This window comes from Cyprinus carpio, chromosome B16, assembly GCF_018340385.1.
Source record: "Cyprinus carpio isolate SPL01 chromosome B16, ASM1834038v1, whole genome shotgun sequence".
NCBI classification, from domain to species: Eukaryota; Metazoa; Chordata; class Actinopteri; order Cypriniformes; family Cyprinidae; genus Cyprinus; species Cyprinus carpio.
The window spans coordinates 30,516,152-30,522,554 of record NC_056612.1 but is presented as its reverse complement, the minus strand read 5'-3'; positions in this window follow the sequence as shown (position 1 = coordinate 30,522,554).

Here is a 6,403-nt window from a genome sequence, read left to right as displayed (position 1 = left end):
TGGACTGGATCATCTTTCTCCAGGAGGGTACATCATTTCAAACTGAAATCTCGATCGTATAACTGAACACGAGATAAAAAAAAAAGAAGAGGTTGCCCCCCCTTTCCTCCAACAAAATATTTTAACAATTCAAAACGATCAAAGCTTATATAAATTTAATCACAAAGAATGCCGAAAATAAAATTATATTCAAATATAAGCCATGGATCACTTCTCAGAAATTATAAAGAAATAACGCCCCGTTTGATAGTAAACATATTTTCCTAAAATATGATTACGAGCATGAAACATTTGCTCTCAGTTCACATCAGCCATCCTGTTTGTGACTGAAAGTACCGATCATGTTGTTCATGTGAGTGCTGTGTCTGGCAAGTCGTGAATGGCTATCTTCTTTCTCCGTTATTTGGGCCCGCTTGTGTTTTTCAACAGATTGACGGCCACTGGTTTTTCTATTACCTGCCTAGTAGGCTTAAGCAAACCACAGTAGCCATCTTCTATTTTGTTTGGAGGAGTGACACGTGTCTCGACGCCTTTGTGGTCCTCCCTCCTTTCCAACTTCTCAAGTCAACACGAAAAACGTTCCTGATCATTTTCTCTCTAAAGCCTTTCTCCAAAACATGCCCATTACTATGGACCATCCTTTCCACATGCGGGACAGACAAGCTTCTCATTCAACTCTCATTGTATTGACAATTTGTCTAGCAATGTGACCCAGCTTTTTTTTTTTTTCCACATGGAATACTGAGATAACACCCTCTGAATTACTCTTTCTATATGTCATCTCCCGCTTTGGGGTCTCTTGATGGAAACCATTAGATAAGCTAGAACAGTTCTCTTCTCTGCCAAGGGGGCCAGCAAACTGGATGTCTATACATTCTGACTATGCTTTTCATTTTTGAACTTCTTGGCATTGAAATGCTGTCATTGCTTTGGACATGATTGCTATTGTCATGTTACATACCTCTACATGGCTATCAATGGCTTCAGCCTCAGTTCATGTGTGTCACTACTCTGTTGCAATTAAATAATGCCGACTTTAACAAGGAGGGTGTTTTTGTTTAGCTTGCATTTGGACAACCCCCTGTAACGCTACTTAAACATTTTTCTCCCACCAATGCCACCTGGATTTGCAAATGCTGATCGTCAATAGCTCTCGTCAATTTGCATTGTCCACCTGGTCAGCTTTGCTTTCGTCAAGTGAACAAAATTAGGCCGCCACCACGTTTACAGTTACATTTATTCGCATTTAGCAGACTACTTTTATTATACCACGCTTACTTTTCCGACTTCCTTCGATCCCCAGCGATTTTAACAGTGCATCAGGCGATTTGCTGTTACTTACTGTAACGTGTGTTTTTGTCCAGTAGTGTTGTGTTCCACCTTTGTGGGGCCATTGAATCCACACAAACTTTTGGGCTGGCTAATGCAATGGCTCCTACTAAACACTAATCCACTGACCACAGGACACAGTTTTCAAGTAGAGAACTCTCTGCCTTCGCCACCTTTGTCTGCTCTTGTTGTCACAAACTTCCAGGTGAGAGGAGCACTGGTTAAACCTCACAAATCATCTGAAGAACCTCACAGAAATCATCTGAGTACGTAATTTGATGTCATTACGACTAAGAAGGCTTCCTTGCTCAGTATTTTCGTGCATATTTCCAATCAATCTGGATTGGACATTGTCCCAACTGTCTAGTTCTGTCCCTTCATCGACAACATCTAACATTGGTTTGTGTCCTCCCTACGTCTCTAACATCATGTTTTCGGAACATCTCTTGGTGCCCTCCTCATTTCACCTCTTCTCTGTGGCCTACTGTTCCGTTTTTGTCTGTCAGACCAGTCTAAATGATCGTCTATCAAGCCTCACAATTTCTCAATGATACAATGGGAGATTTTGGGACAATTTTTGGACATCTGCCGACATAGCCCAATCGTCGGAGTGGGTCACTCTGCCTTCTCATACCCATCCAACATTCCTACTGGAGCATTAACTGATAGCGCGTTGTATTAATACTAATCACAACTCGTGTCGGCCATTTTCCACAAATCTTATTAAATTGTCGTCAGCAATTCAATAGGCTATTATTTCTTCCCACTGACTTGAACTTTATCATAGTTACTTTAGGAAAGGATAAAGCTGGTTTCTAGTCTAGCACTTTACCATCCTTACAACAGCTTACTTCTGTGCTTTGGATGCAATGAAGAAAACATATCAAACTACGGTTTGAGAACTTGTGAATAAATTGACTTCACTTCTCTGGGGACACGGCTACAACATCCTTTAGCCGCAAATTCTTATTCACTGTCACTAAACTGGTTCTTATGTTACAACTGGTACGAAAGTTTGTTACGTGGACTCCATAACCCACACTACTTCGGGTTTTATGTTATATGTTTTTTACGACCTTCAACGTTTCCACTAGTCTCTTTCGGGCAAACAAAACTTCTGCTCCAAGCGAGCTTTAAACTTGGGGCAGAGCCTAGCTGGGCATCGACGTTTCCAATACACTGATAAACCAAAGCACAGTGTGATGAAACAGACAGTTATTAACAGTACTATAGTTATGAACAAAAAATGTAAACTTTTGTTATTTATACCGGCTGATTACTGCAGCATAATATTTGTTATATTTTCTTTATGCTGATTTAAACAACAAAATGCATACAAAGATGAGGTCTCGATGCATCTGACAGCTATATTTGAAAACTTTATTACGCGAGCAAAAGTGGTACTAAAAGGATGTGCTAATGCAATGCAACCCTTAATGTAGCTGCCAGGCGTCATGTCCTTATATCTTTGTCCTCTTTTGGTTCAGGGATGAAATCCTAACCGCGGAAAAGTTGTTGTTTATTATCCTATACTGTTAGTTCAGGACTGGCGTTAATGTAGCAAAAATCATGCTAGCACCAGGGGGCATATTTAAATGGTTTAACGAGATATTCTTATCTGCAGAACTATCTTAACAACCAGTGGGACTCCATGCTCACTACTTTTTACGGTTACAGCAAGAGGTTGTATGTTGGCAACAATTTACAGGAAATCCTTGACCTCTATTCTAGGTGAATGTGCCTTCAAAAAGGCTAAGAATTTATCAATATAACACTGGACAGTGTGCTTATGCTGTACACTAATGGAGCTGTTTGTCCAATTATACGCCTTGCAATGTGGATAGGTCGCGTTAGGGAAATTTACCGGTGCTTAAAAACCCAAGTCAACCCAGGGTGTGTTGAATGAACGGACCAGCGACGTCAGCACTGCTATACAATTGAAGCAACATTTACTGAAGATATTAATAGTGTTGCAGTTCATCAACTCGCAAGACGTCAGCTTCACATTACACTTCCCCGCAATGGATTTCGTCCCACATCGCGTCCACGCATATTGCTTCACATGTTCTAACACGACTCAGTAATTATAGGCCAAGTCGTCCACTTAAACGGTTCTAAAACCGACAATATATTTAGACACTATCCCACATATGGACGGTATAGCCATTTCTATCAATGCATAATCTCTAAGTGATTTATCTAGGTGAACCTACAGGAGATCTGAGGTCAGACATAACAGTTACTCTTTGGAGGACCTTAATTCCTGATCCCAGGATGGTGGCATATGATGCAATGCAAATGTCGAGGCGACGTCCCGTGCCAGCCTATCGCAAATACACATATCTCACCATAGCTTCACCTTATCTGTACGTCTAAGTGTTTACCTCGTCGCTGGGAAAATCTTTTCTAGTATGGGTCATTTACACACACAGTATGCCAGTTCCTCATTTTGGAGAGTATACTTAACATGAATATACCTGGCAGGTATTTTCTTAATATCTATATGCAAATGGCATCAATATCACCGCTTTCCTAATACACCTTAGTCCGTTCTCGGTAGAGGGAGGTCACCCCTCCTGGGCCCTCCTTTCAAATGGTCCTCGTGACTAGGACAATAGATCATCAGCATTTAAAGAATATTATGTTGAACATTCCAGGCTTGCTACAATGGAAAGACGACACACCTTACTATCTAGCATTTATATTACTATAGATTAACAAACTGCTAACTGCGTTTAAGCGACAAAGCACTCTCGGAGGTTATCTGATGTTAATATGTAAATATTCAACAAAAGATAATATAATCGCTTTTAATGTCATGAAGGCCATGGTCGATTCGACCTCCACTCCTACTCAAAAGGGTCTAAATTCCGTAGGGATAAACGAACGAAGCCATTTCCGTCAATGTTCGAACCCTGGTAGAGACTGCACGGTACCTAGCCAGATTCCATCTTATTCCCGCTACAGTTGGCAAACATGACTTCGGTGCACTATCTAACACCGTCGTCCCTTATGTGCTCTATGTTTAGAGTACAGCAAAATGGCCCAGTGAAGAACTCTTCTGTACCTAACTTGGGCTAAAGTAATTGTCGTGCCCTTATGTTCGCCAAGCATCTAACCCTGAAACGCCCCAAAAACAACCCAGGAAAAAGGTGGAAATGGTTTGGATAAAATACGAGGAAGGAAAATATACATTTCTCACATATTGTCTTGTCATACTGAACCAAGAAGTTCACTGGTAGAAAATAACACTCACTGGGGTTCCCACATTTTCTAACAGATGCTGGCGTCACTCACTTTACAAGAGTGTAAATGGGTAGGAAAATACAACCACTGTGTGACGGCCACATACAGCAGTTTTGGCTGTCCTATGTCGTGTGGTCACACTTTGGCACAGATACCAAGGGTCTAACGGATCCTCAAATGATTGCAAACTATGTGTGTTTTGGCTTGTCCAGAGAGTCAACCATCCACATGTGTCTGTTTTTATTGTACTTTCTTTTGACATTCATATTGTGACGGCATTCTGATCTTATAAGATTTTAAATGAACTCATTTTATTATCTGTTTTATATCATTCCTTGGTATTCTCAGGAGTTGTGCATTGATTGGTGTTAGTTTTTTAAAGTTACGTTTCCATTGTTGTTTATGCTAGGAGTGTAGAGAATCAGCTATAAGAGAAACTTGACAATAGGTATACATCCCACGAACATACCCTACATATGCGGTGGGCATGTAGTTGCATTAAAGAAATAAATTCGATACAGCACTTTGGAAGAGTTTTTGACGTTGCGTCGCTTGTGTAGAAATAGAAGTCCTGCACCGTCGTGTGGGTGTGGTCTGTGTGCAGGCGTCAGTTGCCTGCGCAAAGTCTAGCAATATCATTAAAACAACACTAAAACGCCAAAACATAAAAAAGTGTTAGAGTTAACTTTTACAAATTAAATCTCAAATTACATAAAATAATTAAAAACGCTTAAACTTATTTCTTTTCCGCTGAGTTAATAATTCGAATCATAATAATATAATAATAATAAAATAACAATTAATAATTTTCCTTTTCATTAGTTTAACTTTATGTACTAAAAACTAAAAAAAACGAATATATATTAAAATGATAACAAAAACGGTATAGTTCCTATTAAACAACAACAAACAAAATAAATAAAAATGTCTAAAACACCCCAACAAAAACACTAAAGCTTTAATACAATGAACGTGAAAGTGAAACTGAAATAACATCTAATTCAAAGTATAAAAGTCTAAGTCTTTGTATATATTTCACAGGTGGTGTGGAAAAACGTGTTGGCCCCTTCTGATTTATTATTGCTTTGCATGTTTGTCACCACTTTCATCGGTTTCAGATCTCAAACACATTAAATATTGTAAAAGATAACACAAGTAAACACAGCATGCGTTTTTTACTTAAGGTCTTTATTATTAAGAGAAAATAAATCCAAAAAATACATGCGCCCTGTGTGGTTTATCACACCTGAGTTCAGTTTCTCTAGCACACCTGTTCGCAATCAGAAATCTCTTAAATAGGCCTACCTGACAAAGTGAAAGTTAGACCAAAGATCATCAAAAGCTTGAACACAATGAGAAAGAAGTAATTGAGATCTATCAGTCTGGAAAAGGTCATAAAGGCCCGTCTAAGGGGCTCCAGCCGAACCACAGTGAGGCCAGTATTCACAATAGCAAAAACAAGGACAGGATAACCTCAGGAGTGCCGGCCCGACAAAATACCCCAAGAGCACAGCGACGACTCATCCAAGAGGTCACAAAGACACCACAACACAAATGCAAGGAACTGCGGCCTCACTTGCCTCAGTTAAGGTCAGGTCAGACTCACCATAAGAAAGAGACTGGGCAAAAATGGTCTGCAGGCAGGAGTTGCCAAGATGACACACCGATGCTGCACAAAAGAAGCAGAAAAGGTCGGCTCAGTTTTGCCAGGAAAACATCTTGATGATTCCCCAAGACTCTTTGGGAAAATACTCGTTGGACTTATTATGAGGACCAAAAGTTTAACTTTTTGGAGGTGTGTGTCCCATTACATCCAGGTGCTAAAAGT